Genomic DNA, 17,054 nt, shown 5'->3' with positions numbered 1-17,054 from the left:
ATTATTAAAACTGTCTCTACAACAGCCTTTCTCTTTAAAATTGATGTAATAAAAAAAGAGGAGGGGACTCTTAGATTAAAAGCATATAAAAAGATTGATGGGGTCCAGAACATGCTACCCAAGATATGGAAAACATTTTGCTCCTCTACAAGGATATAACAATCGATGCAATATCTAAAACTTTATTGGATCCTGGTTAGGGAAAAAACAGATATAAGAAACATACTTGGGATGACTGGGGGAAAACTGAATAAGAACTGGCTATTGAATGACATTATTGAATTAATTGTTAATTTTGTTGTGTATGATAATGGTATTATAGTCATGTAGGAGAAGCTTCCTTTTCTTAGAGATGCATAATATAGTATTTAAGAGTTAAGTGTTATGGTACCTGTAACTTATTTTTAAATGATCATCATTGGACACACTGGAGAGTGATGAAATAAATATGGTAAAGATAAAAAATTTTTGGATATAGGTAGAGAGTATACGGATGTTCATTGTAATTTTCTTTCAAGTTCTCTCTATGCATAAATATGTCTATACTAAAAAGGTCAGGAAGATAAAAATCTAGTCTGTAAGCTTCTGCTTAACCTCAGTTTTTTAAAAAAGCATTTCAGATTATGTAAATTAAATAGATGAACTTAAACCAACTGTCTGACAAATTTAAATCAGTTTCATTCAAAAAGTGCGTTTCATTCATTTGTTAAGTATCTACCCAGTTGAGAACATTCCATTTGTGCTATTCTGATTCAAAAGTGATGGAGAAGAATCCGACATATGAGATTAGGATTAGCACATGTTAAGATAAAAATAATAAACAAATGCTGGAGAGTTTAATAAGAGTAATGAGAGATTTTGGAGGACTGTATTAGTGGGGTTTTGAGCCTATTCTTTAAAACTGGGGAGGATTTGAACAGGAAGAATTAAAAGATTACAGTTGAATGAATAAAAATGAGCAAAGACATGGAAGTGAGGATGAGTTTACATGTTTTATAAATCAAAGATATAAAACTGTCATTCTAAACTTCAGATCACTAGAGATAACTGGATTTCCTCACTGAGTTTGTATGATTCCAGAATAAAAATAAGAAATATGCCCAATGCACCTGTATTACAAGTAAATACATGATTTTCCTTTTTTTTTTAATATTGATAATAGCTATCTATCTAACCAAAATTTCAGAAATGGAGACTTAATTGAAATAAAAAGGTGTTTAATTGGGGTTTGTTAGGACTACAGCCCAGGAGACAGATTCAAAAAGAATTTGAACTGTGTTTCACCACCTACAAAGTGGGGGAGGCGAAATATAAAGGCAAAAACCACAGTTAGTTACATAAGTTATTTATTAAGAATTATAATTGGAGCTGGCAAGAAGTAAAGATGCTGGTTAAGTAAGGGTTGGTTGGGATCTGAAAAAGTTATGGAGTTACAAACGGAGACTTTGAGACTCATGAAGTTGCAGCTGGCAGGTGTTGTTCTGAGTATGGCTGGTACAGTTCAAAGAAAATTCAAGTTCTGAGTGGCGCAGAGATGTGTCTAAGACCAGAACCTCATGGCCACGTGACTCATTTTTGTATGCCTGATCTGTGAGCTCTTAGGTTCCTTTGATTAACATTTGAGCACCATTGGAGATGCTAGCTATTAATTATTTAGGGGCAGGTAACTTTCATTGCCAGCAGCTATTAGGTTCTTCAGGTGCGAGGAGATGACAGTCTAGTCTAATATGGTAACTAGTGGCAGCTAATAAAATAGACCCCATGTAAAAGCTAATCTAGGTCCCTCCAGAAGGGGTTCCAACGTATGAGGGAGAAGTACATATGATCTCTCTGCACATTGTACAGATTTAGGCAGGCCATGAAGTCATTCTCAAATGTATGGTGTGTTATCTCAGCCAATTCCAATGACATTCATTTTCACATAAAACCAAAGCCTACTTGAAACCTGAATTTTTGAGGGCTATGAAGTTCTGATATTCATAAACTAAAATGAGTTATTTGTCAGAGTTTCAGCAGGACTAATGCAGTGTTCTTCTAAGATAGGATGCATGCAAAGCTGCTACAGCATATACGCACATGTGGTTGGCAGAAATTCCCACAATTTTCAGGAAGGACACTTTGTTTAAGGTTGGTTATGGTCTTAAAAAGTTGGTATTCTTCCATACCATGGTCAGTTAAGCTTCTTCATTATTAGTTTACTTTGAGGTTTGTGTGTGTGTGTGTGTGTGTGTGTGTGTGTGTGTCTTTTTAGGTCTGCACGTGCTGCATATGGAAGTTCCCAGGCTAGGTATCGAATAATAGCTGCAGCTACTGGCCTATACCACAGCCACAGGAATGCGGGATCCCAGCTGCATCTGCAGCCTACACCAGAGCTCATGGTAACACCAGATCCTTACACCACTGAGAGAGGCCAGGGATTGAACCCACATCCTCATGGCTACTAGTCGGGTTTGTTAACCACTAAGCCAGGATGGGAACTCCTTCTTGGAGGTTTTAACTTAACAGCATGCAGTAGTATATATTTCATCAATAGTGTTTTAGCATGGAATTTTATAGTGTTTAGGATATGTATACATTGTTCAAATAATAATAAGCCATACCAGAATTGCAAAAATCAATGCATATATATTCTCCACCAACTTTCCCATAGAGTGGCACTTCTTTGTTATCCCCAACTCTTTTTCCATTGGGAAATGATAGGAAAGCAGGTATAGGGTGTGGATTGTTCTAGAGTTTTCTTTACTACCTAAAGCCATCATTGGCAAAAGTAGTTTGAGAGCAATAGCTCTGTTCCTATTACCTGCTATTAATATGTCGAAACTTTTTCTTTCTTTTTTTTTTGTCTTTTTCCAGGGCCGCACCCATAGCACATGGAGGTTCCCAGGCTAGGGGTCAAATCAGAGCTGTAGCTGCCAGCCTACACCACAGCCACAGCAACGTCAGATCTGAGCCGCGTCTGTGACTTACACCACAGCTCAGGGCAGCGTGAGATCCTTAACCCACTGAGCGAGGCCAGGGATTGAACCCGCAACCTTGTGGTTCCTAGTCAGATTTGTTAACCACTGAGCCATGATGGGATTGAACCCGCAACCTTGTGGTTCCTAGTCAGATTTGTTAACCACTGAGCCATGACGGGAAATCCTTTTTCTTTTTTAAAATAAAACGGCAGTCTGAGCTATACAGGATAAATTCGATAATACTATGATCTATTAAAATATCCATCTGCTTACATGTCTTCAGTAGAGTATAAAATTTTTTATTGGGGAGGCAAGATAACCGATGGCATCCAGACAACAGAATATTTCTAATAGAATTGTTTTAATGGTCAACCATTTTTTAAAAAATCAACCCAATGAAGTAATGTAAGAATTATTTGCTGTGGTAATAGTTAGAAATGACAATATGATCTACTTAGGATACAAAAGATAGCTTAATTTTTCCCAGTAACAACTGTTTCAAAGTGTTAAATTGCATTTTTATATTTGGACACATGTTACATGGATCTATAAAATGCATGTGAATATTAACCATTTTCTATAAACTTATAATGGATAAAATGGTAAAATGTCTTTTTCTTTACCATGCATTTTAAGATACCTAAATGCCAGGAAATTCTTTGCTCTGGAAAAGATTAAGCCACAGCATATTAACATGAGTGATTGGTCACTGTTCTTTGCAATCTGAGTTTACAAGTTTTATCCCATTATGAGGATGGACCTTAAACAATGCTTTTAATAGCTTGATTGGTCTAAAACTGGCAGAGGTATGTTTGGCCCATGCAAAAATTCTTAAAAAGTTAATTGAATGAATTCTTATTCTTATTTAAAAGTGGTAAATTTACATAAAAATCCAGATGTGAGATTTCTCTTGGGGAAAAAAAAAAGGAATGCTTTTGCTATCAGGCCTGTATTCACTACTCAGCCAGAGTAGTGAATTAGCTGGCCCTTTAGCTAGGTATCTGTTATGCCCTGACACTGATACTGAAGACCAATTGTCATTTAATGTCATGCTAGTGCTCTATGTTTTTTTTATCCTCACTTCCTTCACTCATTTACTTCCTGACCTCTGTAGGCATTTGAGTATAAGACATCTGAGTTAACTTATAGAGGCCTTGGGGTATTTATGGACTCTCACTTAATGTATTGTCATGTAGGTTGAGTTCCATATGAAAGTGGGAGAGGTTCTAATTTCAGAATGCTGACCCTATATATTTTTTTATTTTTTATTACTTAATGAATTTTATTACATTTATAGGTGTATAACAATCATCAACAATTTGGTAGGGATTGCACTGAATGTGTAGATTGCCTTGGGCAGTATAATCATTTTGATAATAGTGACCCTTCCAGTCCAAGAGCATGGTATATCTTTCCATCTGTTTGTGTCATCTTTGATTTCATCAGCTTCTTACAGTTTTCAGAGTACAGGTCTTTTGTCTCTTTAGGTAGGTTTATTCCTAAGTATTTTAGTCTTTTGGATGTGATGGTAAACGGGATTGCTTCCCTAATTCCTCTTCCTGATCTTTCATTGTTAGTATATAGAAATGCCATTGATTTCTGTGTATGAATTTTGTATCCTGTGACTTTGCCAAATTCATGGATGAGCTCTAACAGTTTTCTGGTAGAGTCTTTAGGATTCTCTAGGTATAGTATCATGTCATCAGCAAATAGTAATAGTTTGACTTCTTCCTTTCCAATTTGGATTCCTTTTCTTTCTTTTACTTCTCTGATTGTTGTGGCTAGGACTTCCAAAACTATGTTGAAGAGTAGTGGTGAGAGTGGACATCCTTGTCTTGTTCCTGATCTCAGTGGGAATCCTTTCAGCTTTTCACCACTGAGAATGATGTTAGCTCTGGGTTTGTCATATGTGGCCTTTACTATGTTGCAGTAGGTTCCCTCTATGCCCACTTCCTGAAGGGTTTTTATGAGAAATGGGTGTTGGATTTTGTCCAAGGCTTTTTCTGTGTCTCTTGAGAGGATCATATGGTTTTTATTCTTCAGTGTGTTGATGTGGTATATCACACTGATTGATTTGCAGGTACGGAAGAATCCTTGCATCCCTGGAATAAATCCCACTTGGTCATGATGTGCAATGCTTTTAATGTGTTGTTGGATTTGGTCTGCTAGTAGTTTGTTGAGGATTTTTGCAGACTATGTTCATCAGCGAAATTGGCCTGTAATTTTCTTTTTTTTGTGGAATCTTTGTCTGGTTTTGGTATCAGGGTGATGGCGGCCTCATAGAATGAGTTTGGGAGTGTCCCTTCCTCTGCAATTTTCTGGAATAGTTTCAGAAGGATAAGTACTAGCTCTTCTCTAAATGTTTGATGGAATTCGCCTGTGAAGCCATCTGGTTCTAGACTTTTGTTTGATGGAAATTTTTTAATCACAGTTTCAATTTCAGTGCTTGTGATGGGTCCATGCATCTTTTCTATTTCATGTTGGTTTAGGCTTGGAAGAGTGTACTTTTCTAAGAATTTGTCCGTTTCTTCTAGGTTTTCCATTTAAATGGCGTAGAGTTGCATATAGTAGTCTCTTATGACCCTTTGTATTTCTGTGATGTCTGTTGTTACTTCTCCTTTTTCATTCCTAATTTTATTGATTTGAGCCCTCTCTCATTTTTTGTTGATCAGTCTGGCTAAGGGTGTATCAATGTTGTTGATCTTTTCAAAGACCCAGCTTTTCATTTCATTGACCTTTTCTATGGTTTTCTTTGTTTCTATTTCATTGATTTCTGCTCTGATCTTTATGATTTCTTTCCTTCTAGTAACTTTAAGTCTTGTCTGTTCTCTCTCTAGCTGCTTTAGATATAAAGTTAGCTTGTTTATTTGAGCTTTGTCTTATTTCCTGAGGTAGGCTTGTCTTGCTGTAAACTTTGCTCTTAGAACGGCTTTTGCTGCATCCCATAGGTTTTGGAGTGTCGTATCTTTGTTGTCATTTGCTTCTAGGTGTTTTCTCATTTCCTCTTTGATTTCTTCCGTGATCCATTGGTTGTTTAGTAGCATGTTGTTGAGTCTCCACGTGTTTGTGTTTTTTGCAGTTTTTTTCTTGTTGTTGATTTCCAGTCCTGTAGTATTGTGGTCGGAAAAGATGTTTGACATGATTTCAAATTTCTTAAAGTTAGCAAGGCTGGATTTGTAGCCCGGAATGTGATCAATCTTAGAGAATGTTCTGTGTGCCCTTGAGAAGAATGTGTATTCTGTTGCTTTTGGATGGAATGTCCTACACATATGTATGAAGTCCATCTGGTCTCATGCTTCATTCAGGGCTTATTGTTTGCTTATTGATTTTCTGTCTGGATGATCTGTCCATTGCTGTAAATGGGGTGTTGAAGTCCCTCCCCTGTGATTGTGTTATTGTTGATTTGTCCTTTTAAGGTTGTTAGCAGTTGGCTTATCTACTGTGGCGAACCTATGTAGGGTGCGTAGATATTTAAAATTGTTATATCTTCTTCTTGAATTGATCCTTTGCTCATTAGGTAGTGACCTTCCTTGTCCCTTAAAATAACTTCATTTTAAAGTCGATTTTGTCTGATATGAATATTGCTACTCCACTTTTCTTTTGATTGCTGTTTGTATGGGAATATTTTCTTCCATCCTCTCACTTTCAATTTGTAATGTGTCCTTAGAAGTGAAGTCCTGACCCTATACTTTAAAGAAAAATCCAACTACATTTTATTGCTATTCAAATATAATATCATTTGTTAGTTAATGATACAATGTTCATTTTAAAATACACTTCCTTAGAAAGAGAAAGACAAATAGCATATGATAGCACTTATATCTGGAATCTAATATATGGCACAAATGAACCTTTCCACAGAAAAGAAAATCATGGACTTGGAGGATAGACTTGTGGTTGCCAAGGGGGAGGGGGAGGAAGTAGGACGAATGGGGTGCTTGGGGTTAATAGATGCAGACTGTTGCCTTTGGAATGGATAGGCAATGAGATCCTGTTGTGTAGCACTGGGAGCTATGTCTAGTCACTTATGATGGAGCATGATAATGTGAGAAAAAAGAATCTATACATGTATGTGTAACTGGGTTGTACAGTAGAAAATTGACAGAACACTGTAAACCAGCTATGATGGAAAAAATAAAATCATTGTAGTAAAAAAAATATATATATATAAAATTCTTCTATAATGATACAGTACACAAAGTAATGAACAAGTCAGCAAGTATTTTCTAATGTAGTTTAAAATGTTCTAATAGTCACAATAATGTAAAACTTTAAAATCATGTACAAGGAGAAACATTGTATTAAAGATGGGAAAATTTGCCATGAAAAAAAAAAGGAATTCCAGGGAGTTCCCTGGTGGCCTAGTAGGTTAAGGATCCAGTGTTATCACTTCTGTGGTGTGGTTTTGATCTCTGGCCCAGGAACTTCTGCATGTTACAGCCCTACCATAAAAAAAAAAGCATTAATTTGTGTAGAAATCCATGATTTTTAATAAACTGAACATATAACAACAACAACAAAAATACACTGCCTTATTATTTTTTTCCAGGTATGTTCAGTGAAACTCCAAAAAATGGTCACGAGAATAAATGACTCTCAGGTCGGTTAAGCTAGAGAAGTTTGAACAATTGCATCCCCTCTTATTCTTAAGGCATTGAAGCATATTTAAGGCTCTGAAGCAACTTTAATGGTTAACTGAATAAACTTATTTGGCAGAGGAAGATTTCTTTCTGTGAAAAATTATTCCCTGAAAAATCATTTGGAAAATGCCTCATCTGTCCCTCCATCCATTCATTTATTTAACAAATAGATATTGAATACCCACCAAGTGCTAAACTCTGTGAACAAGATAGAGATGGCTATGATCAATATTTTCACTTTATACGAGCCCCTCACTTCTTATGATGGCTGTTTCAGGTGTTAGTTACACTATTTTTTGTTTTGCCACTAACAATAACTTTGTTAATGAAGAGAAAGATAAAGTCAGAAAGAAGCATTGACAAAACTGGCTAGGTATGGGGAATTATAAATGAGACTGAATGGAAAATTTTTAATGCCTTGACAGAGGCAATAAACTTGAGCAAACATTGGGGAAAAGAAATCTGATTTGGTGCATATGTATCAATTAGGATGATTTTGGCTATGAATAATAGAAAAATTCAACCAAAGAGACACATATAATACAGAAAATTATAATCTCCCTTATTAAGAAATTCAGGGATAGAATGATTCCAAGGCTGTTTAATTTAGTAGCTTGACATCATCAATGATTAAGATCCTTGCCCTATTTCCTCTTTTTCATGCACAGTGAACTGGTCTTTGTCCTCAGGTTTGCCCCTCCTTGGTCACAAGATGGCTGCCACAGCTCCAAGCATCACATATTTACAAAACAATAGTAATAGCTAAAATTTATTCTGCACCTTTGATAGGCCAAATACTGTTTTAAGCACTTTACATATATTAATTCCTTTGTTCCTTACAACAAATCCATGAGTTGGTTCTATCATATTATTTTACAGATAAGAAAATTCAGGTACAAGGAACTCCCAATGTGACACAGTGGAAAACAAATCTGACTAGTATGCATAAGAATGCGGGTTCTGGAGTTCCCATCATGGCGCAGTGGTTAACGAATCCGACTAGGAACCATGAGGATGTGGGTTTGATCCATGCCCTTGCTCAGTGGGTTAACGATCCGGCATTGCCGTGAGCTGTGGTGTAGGTTGCAGACGCGGCTCGGATCCCGCGTTGCCGTGGCTGTGGTGTAGGCCAGCGGCTACAGCTCCAACTGGACCCCTAGCCTGGGAACCTCCATATGCCACGGGAGCAGCCCAAGAAATGGCAAAGACAAAAAAAAAAAAAAAAAGAATGCAGGTTCTATCCCTGGCCCTGCTCAGTGGGTTGGAGATCCAGCATTGCCATGAGCTCTGGTGTCGGTCACAGATGCGACTCAGATCCTGCCTTGCTATGGCTGTGGTGTAGGCTGGCAGCTGCATCTCCGATTGGACCCCTTGCTTGGGAATTTCCATATGCCATCAGTGCAGCCCTAAAAAGCAAAAAAGAAAAAAAAAAAAGAAAAGATAAAGAAAGAAAGAGGAGTTCCCATTGTGACTCAACGGTTAACAAATCTGACTAGCATCCATGAGGATGCATGTTTGATCCTTGGCCTTGATCAGTGGGTTAAGGATCCAATGTTGCTGTGAGCTGTGGTGTAGTTCACAGATGCGGCTCGCATCCTGCCTTGCTGTGGCTGTGGCATAGGCTGGCAGCAGCTACAGCTCTGATTCAACCCCTAGCCTGGGAACCTCCATATGCCTCAGGTTCAGCCCTAAAAAGCAAAAAATAAGAAGAAGAAAGAAAGAGAAAGAAAATTCAGGTACAGGGAGATTATGTAGCTCATTCAGAATTATCTAGCTAGTAAGTGCCATCACTAAGACTGGCTCCAACAAAAGAAGAGTACTTTTTTATGTTTTCTTATAAGAGTAAGGAAAACACTTTAGGACCCCCTACTTCCTGTATATTTCCCCTAAAGTGTCACTAGCCTGATTTGCATTACATCTACATTCCTAAACCAATTACCCAAAGGGGAATGAAATTATCAAGGATAGTTTAGACAAACCAACATTAATCTCTGGAGCTAGAGAGCAACTAACCTCCACCCCCCACCCTATACTTCAACCAAATGAGGTTCATGAAAGGATGGGGCTGGTGTTCCACACTTGGGACTCAGATTCATTGATGCAGAAGTGGGAGTCATGAGAATAGGACAAATTTATGTTGAAGATGGTATGGAAATCAGAGGGCTAAAAACCAAAATTAAGAAAGTTGAAGGCAAGGATGGTTGAAGCAATATAGTCAAAATGTTGAGACCTGTTTAAGCTATGTGGTAGGTACATGGGATTTATTATATAATATCACTGTCTATTTTTGTGTGTGTCTGAAAATTTCCCTAATAAAATTTTTTTTTTTAATTTTGAACTTTTTTTTTTTTTTTTTTTTTTTTGGTCTTTTTTGCCATTTATTGGGCCGCTCCCGCCGCATATGGAGTTCCAAAGCTAGGGGTCTAATCGGAGCTGTAGCCACCGGCCTACTCCAGAGCCACAGCAACGCGGGATCCGAGCCTCGTCTGTAACCTACACCACAGCTCACGGCAACGCCGGATCGTTAACCCACTGAGCAAGGGCAGGGACCGAACCCGCAACCTCATGGTTCCTAGTCGGATTTGTTAACCACTGCGCCACGACAGGAACTCCCCTAATAAACATTTTTGAAAAACCATGGAAACTCTCTCTTACTGTGAAGGAACTTCTTTTCCTGCTTCCCCAACCCTTCCCTAGCCTTGTACCTTGACCCTTGTCGTAGGTTTGAACCTACTCTCATATTCTGAAACAAGTTCTGGATCCAGGCAGGGAGAATATAAGACAAGTTTGGTTTCTCACTCGTTCAGTTTCCAGTCACTTCTGCTGCTGATCTCCTCTGGCTGTTCTCGGATTCTCTGGCTTCCTCTCCTGTCACCATTTCTACTTGGTCTCAGAGCCTGAATTTCTCAACCCTAATCTCCAATCTTTCTGTGGCCAGGTCCTGATAAGATACCTGCCTCTAGACCAGTTATCTATCTGCCAGAGTCTCTGTTATTTACCAGAAACTTAAGGCCTTTATCTAAAGGACATTAAATGTGGGCCTTCTTGGGAAATCTTTTAAACTAATAGCATGCAAGTCTCACATGTCCCTTTCACCATGAAATTTTCATTTGAGAATTTTCTAACAATTATTTGTGCATGCTTCTTGATAAAATAACCAACCTGTGACTCTACTCCTGTTTGTGCTCATCTCCATCCTGAAAGTCTGCTTAGATTCTCAAGATCAGCCCTATACCCAGCTTTAAGAGCAGGCAATAAAGAGCTTTCAGACAAGGTATAAACAGGAAAAGAGTCCTTGTAGATGTGGAAGAAAAATAAGGGAAGAGTAGCACAATGTCTCCCTTTGTGGAAACATGAGCAAACTACCACATTGTCTAGGCAAACAGCAATGCTGCTGAGAAGCAAAAGATGAAGAGTTGGTAGAAATGCATAGCTTATTGTAAAAACAAAACAAAACAAAGTGAATGAATAATGTAAATAAATTTGGGTATAAACGCTCAACTGCTTACATAAATGGCTGATTTTAGAGTTTTCCATAGCCAAGTATTTTTAAACATATGTAGTTTTGCAGAATTTATATCATTGGACTCCAAGTGGAAAGTGTTTCTGATACCACCCACTGTGTCGTAACCATAATCTCAATCATCTCTTGTGCATGACACTCACTTTAAAACACAAAGGCACATCTGGCTCTGAGGCAGCCAGCTTTGGCCTCCAAGGCTGTGGGATTGCATGCAGGATGGTGATAGCTTGATCAACTTCCTCTCTTAGGAGGAAGTGGGGTGGGGGACTGGCCCAGCCTTGGCAGAGTGCTACTGAGGAAAGGGAAAATATCCAGTGACCTACTTAAGATCCCCCAAGTTCAATTCAATAAATAATTATTGAGCATCTGCTGTGTACAATGTACAACCAAAGAAATAATTTCCCTGCTGAACTGGAGATTACTGTCTCAGCAGGGATTATTATTCTCCGTACATTTTTTTTTTTTTTTTTTTTTTGCAAAGGGTTCCTTTTGTGAAACCTATAGCTCTCTTCCCAGAATAATGTTTTAAAATACATAAAGGTCATAAAATTTCAAAGGAAACCAATTAAATTGAAATGTCATCTATCGTGATACAGTAATATATATGCTTCTTTATGAATGCTCTAAATAATAAGATCTAGTGATGAGTCTAATAATTCCTGTAATTTCAAAATGGTGTTGAGTGTAAATGATATTTTGAGAGATCTGTAACAACTCTAATGTGATATAAAAATACCAGCAATCTCTGTTTATGATAATGTCACTGATACTGTTAGGGCTACTTAGTTTGTTGTCTACACTCAGAAGAAAGAAATGCTACATCTCAGTTAAAGGTTAATACAAATAAATGTGTATTTTTTTCCCCCTTAAGTTCATAAATTTGTAAACTCAATCCTCTTGGGCTCTGTGGTTAAGAACTTCTCACTGCACGCACGCGCGCACACACACACACACACACACACACACACACACACACACGCTCATACACATGTCCTTCAAAAAGGATAGCATGTCCTTCAGAGAGGGTAATAAATTGCCTAAATAATTAAAATATACCTAGAAATATAAGTGCTCTAGGACTGGAGTGGCAAAGCACTGTAGGGATTCAATAAGAAGAAATCTGAAAAAGCTTAAAAATAGGTAAAAGGGAGTGGGGATAAGGGAGGAAGTTATTTTACCTTCTGGGTCACCCTTTTCTTCCCATCCCCTCCTCCTTAGCTCATTAAACTGACTAAATCTGGCTTACTTTCAGAGCTGGCCCTAGGTGGAGTATTATTTAGAGCAGTTCTCAGTTTGGTCTCAGGATCCCTTTGTGCTCTCATAAATTATTGAGTGCCCAAAGAGCTTTTGTCTGTGTGGGTTATATCTATAAACATTCATTGTACTAGAAATTAAAATCTGAGAAATATAAACACATTAATTCCTATATGTTCACATAGCATTTTTTTAGTGACATATCGCTATTTTCTATAACAACAACAAAAAACATTAGTGAGGAAAGAGGTAATGAAGCCGACTAGTATCCATGAGGACTCAGGTTTGATCCCCAGCCTAGCTAGTGGGTTAAGGATCCAGATATAAGTGATGATATGGTATTTGTCTTTCTCTTTCTGACTTATTACTTCACTTAGTATGAGAATCTCTAGTTCTATCCATGTTGCTACAAATGGTGTTATTTTGTTCCTTTATGGCTCAGTAATATTCCAGTGTGTATATATATGTATATACACACACATATATATATATACACACCACATCTTCTTAATCCATTCGCCTGTCGATGGACATTTAGGTTGTTTCCATGTCTTGGCTATTGTGAATAGTGCTGTAATGAACATATGGGTGCATGTGTCTTTTTCAAGGAAAGTTTTTCTCCTTTGTTCCTTTCTTTTTTTTGGTTGGATGATTTCCACTTATTTTGTGCTGGTGTCCTTTTTTTAGTTTTGGTGAATGTAATGTTTGGTTTGAATTTGTGGTTTTCCTGTTTTTTTAAGTAAGTTAAACCCTTCCTATATCTGCATGCTTTCGCCTAATAGTCATTTAGGCTCAAACACATTATTAAAAAGAAAAAATCTAGATTTTCTTCCTTCCCTTGCCTACATTCTATGATTTTGAAGTCCTTTTTTAACATCTTCTTGTTTGTCCTTCTGCCATTCCTTGTGTTTGTCATCACTTTTACAATAGGTTTTTTCCCCTTGTAGATCTGTATACTGGCTTATTTAAAGTGATTGCTTTCCAATTGTGATTTCCTCCATCCTATTTCTTCTTACTTTTTTAGAGAAGCCCTTTCAGTATGTCGTTTAGAAAGGGTTTAGCATTGCTATACTCTTGTAGCTCTTGTTTGTTGGAGAAATTCTTTATTTCTCCTTCTATTTTAAATGATATCCTTGCTGGGTAGGGTATTCTAGGTTGCAAGTTTTTCTCTTTTAGAACTTTGAATATATCTTGCCACTCTCTTCTGGCCTGTAGTGTTTCTGCAGAGAAATCAGCTGATAGCCTTATGGGGATTCCCTTATAATTAACGCTTTATGTTTCTCTTGCTGCCTTTGGAATCCTCTCTTTAACTTTTGCCATTTTTATTATAATATGTCTTGGTGTGGGGAGAACTTAGTAATGGCTGAAGTAACACAGCTAGTTAGTAGGAGTAGTTAGTAGTACCACTGTGATGGTACTCAATGTTTATGACACATTATGTGTTTATGATGGTACACACTAATTTTTGTGAGTCTTCTTGGACTTTTTCTATTGGTTTAGTGTTTTAATTAAATAAAGAATTCAACAAAGTTAACCTAATATCTTTTTTTTTTCTTTTCTAGCGCCTCTGAGCATATGGAGTTTCCCAGGCTAGGGGTCTAATCAGAGCTACAGCTGCCGGCCTACACCACAGCCACAACCAGGCCAGATCTGAGCTGTTGTCTGTAACCTACACCATAGCTCATGGCAATGCTGAATCCTTACCCACTGAGCAAGGCCAGGGATTGAACCTGCAACCTTGTGGTTCCTAGTTGGATTCATTTCTGCTGCACCACGATGGGAACTCCCAAAATATCTCCACTTTTATGATCTTTAGTGTGATCCCCATTTTGGAAGCTGGGATCCTAGATTCCCTTGCCTTAAGGTGTGTCAGGCAAATAGAATCTATAAGCCATTTAAGAAATATTTCCTGAGAATGGTATCATCTCACCTACTAATAATAAAGGGGGTAGGGAAAGGCAAAATCTAAATGGGCCTACTTTTTTTATTATTATTATTTTCCTTTCCAATATGCAAAATTAGCAAAACTGAATTTTAGTTTGTGGTGTCTCCATTACTTATGCTAGAGGGTCTCAGTCACTGATGTGCACAAAACCACCTGGAAGAATTGTTTACAAATTTACATTGTCTTGTCCCCAGAGTCTCTGATGTTATAGATATGAATGGACCCAGAAACAGTCAACCTAGGTGATTCTGATGCTGCTGGATTGCAATCTAGTTTTTATTTCTGCCATCTTCACATGGTCAGGACAATTGCCCTCTTCCTGAATTTGCCCTTCTCCCCCAAACAATGACAGCCCTTAAACTAAACATTCTGTTAGGTCTTAGTTTAAACTATCTGCTCAAATCAATTTACGCAAAAGTATGAATAAGGTTTAAATTCTCTTTCAGGGCATTTTCATTAAAAAAAAAAAAGTATCACCTTTATGCCTGCAGCCATTTCACCAATTTATATGCAATATAGTAACAAGAGGAATATCTGTTTCTTTCTAGAACATGTTTTATTTCTACTGTGAAGACTTTGTTATACCTTATTTGCTACAAAGTTTTTTTTTTTTTTTTTTTGTCTTTTCTTTTTGTTGTTGTTGTTGTTGCTATTTCTTGGGCCACTCCCCCGCATATGGAGGTTCCCAGGCTAGGGGTTGAATCGGAGCTGCAGCCACCGGCCTATGCCAGAGCCACAGCAACGCGGGATCCGGGCCTCGTCTGCAACCTACACCACAGCTCACGGCAACGCCGGATCGTCAACCCACTGAGAAAGGGCAGGGACCGAACCCGCAACTTCATGGTTCCTAGTCGGATTCGTTAACCACTGCGCTACGACGGGAACTCCATGCTACAAAGTTTTATACCCTCTGAAACAGATCAGCTCCTTTGACTTAGCCTTTGCATCCTAAACATAATTATGATGATGTTTCTTTCATGCTCCAGTCCAAGGGCTGCCCATCACTCAAAACTGCTGCTAACCAAGCTCTTGCATCTGTTTCAATTTAGGCTACAAAATTCTGTACCAATGCTTTATAACAATTACCAAAACTCTCCTACAGCCAGAGCATGATATCTTTAATAGATGTAATAAAATGTTTAGGCTATAAAATTGGGGACACAATTTTTCGCTATAGCATAATGTCAGCTTGTACATGTGCATACATAGCTTTGTATGTTTGTTCTTTTTACTTACTTATTTTTGCCTTTTTTTTTTTTTAGGGCCACACCCAAGGCATATGGAGGTTCCCAGGCTAGGGGTCTAATCAGAGCTGTTGCTGCCGGCCTACACCAGAGCCACAGCAATGCCAGATCCAAGCCACATCTGCAGCCTACACCACAGCTCACAGAAACTGAGCGAGGCCAGCATCCTCATGAATGCTAGTCAGATTCATTTCTGCTGAGCTATGACAGGAACTCTGAACTGCAGTTTCATTTTAAAGCTAACTGCCTGAAAGTATATTGCAAAATTTTCCCAAATTGCAATATAGTGATACATACAAATAAAGAATCCTTAATATCAGCATACTTAAACTATATGCTAAATATTCAAGAATAAAATGGGAACATCAATAACATCCCTACTGGAATATTGCCGTATTTTTAAAATTTTAGAATAGAACCTTCTCCTTGAATTTCCTGTTGTGGCTCAGCAGGAAATTCAAGGTTAAGCAGGTTAAGAACTCAACTAGTATCCATGAAGATGTGGGTTCAATCCCTAGCTTCACTCAATGCGTTAAGGATCGGGCATTGCCACAAGCTGTGGTGTAGGTCAGAGATGTGGCTTGGATCCTGCATTGTTGTGGCTGTGATGTAGGCCAGCAGCTGCAGCTCAGACTGGACTCCTGGCCTGGGAACATCTATAGGTAGCAGGTGTGGTCCTAAAAGAAAGAAAAAAATCCTTAATAATATATCTGAAAGCATTTCTTTACCATCCAAAGATAGTTTTAGAGCCAGATATTGATGTGGTAGTTTTCAAACACATTTAGGGACAACAGAATGAAAATTAAAATGTCTATATATTAAATTCCGTAATATGAGCTAGGATCAATTTAATATAAAAAATGACTCCTAAGCAGTATATGTGCAAACTATATTTCCATAAACAGTATATTATATTGAGTTAATTAACAGTTTAAGATTTTCAAATATTGTCTAGGCATAAAATTTCACACTTTCAAGGTTTTTTTACTCCTAGTATTCACACGAGTAATTTATTGTGGAAAAGCTTAAAATTGAGAAAATTCAATCTGTTAATTTTAATCTATTAATTTTTTTTCTCTGAATTGAGTATATGGCATTATTTGATGTTAGCAGGAAACATGTGGATTTAGCTTATGGAACACAGATGTTCTGTGGGAACATGGCTTGAAGTCCTACATAATTTAATGTTTTTTCATTAAACAAACATCTGAACATCAAACCTAACTACCAGTTGAGGTCAAGTGCCTGAAAAGTGCTGTATACATCTCATTAGCACGTTTTCCTTACGTGAAAGATGCATCATACGGTAATGCATATTATGCTTTCATCTGCCTAAAACATACTTGTTGCCAAACTTAACCATTTATCACTATTCCTCTCTCCTTAGAACAGGTTGAAACCAATTTACAATTGAAAGAGAGGTTCCTTTACCTATAAAAAGTCCCTAAAACTATGTCTTGGTATTGGTAGACTTAAGTTTATCTTAGTTCA

Source organism: Sus scrofa, chromosome 3 (assembly GCF_054392235.1).
Source record: "Sus scrofa isolate SSC_HxYL_T2T_F1_AM1 chromosome 3, Sscrofa_HxYL_maternal_Yorkshire_Landrace_v2.0, whole genome shotgun sequence".
NCBI classification, from domain to species: Eukaryota; Metazoa; Chordata; class Mammalia; order Artiodactyla; family Suidae; genus Sus; species Sus scrofa.
Note: the sequence above shows the minus strand (reverse complement) of the source record.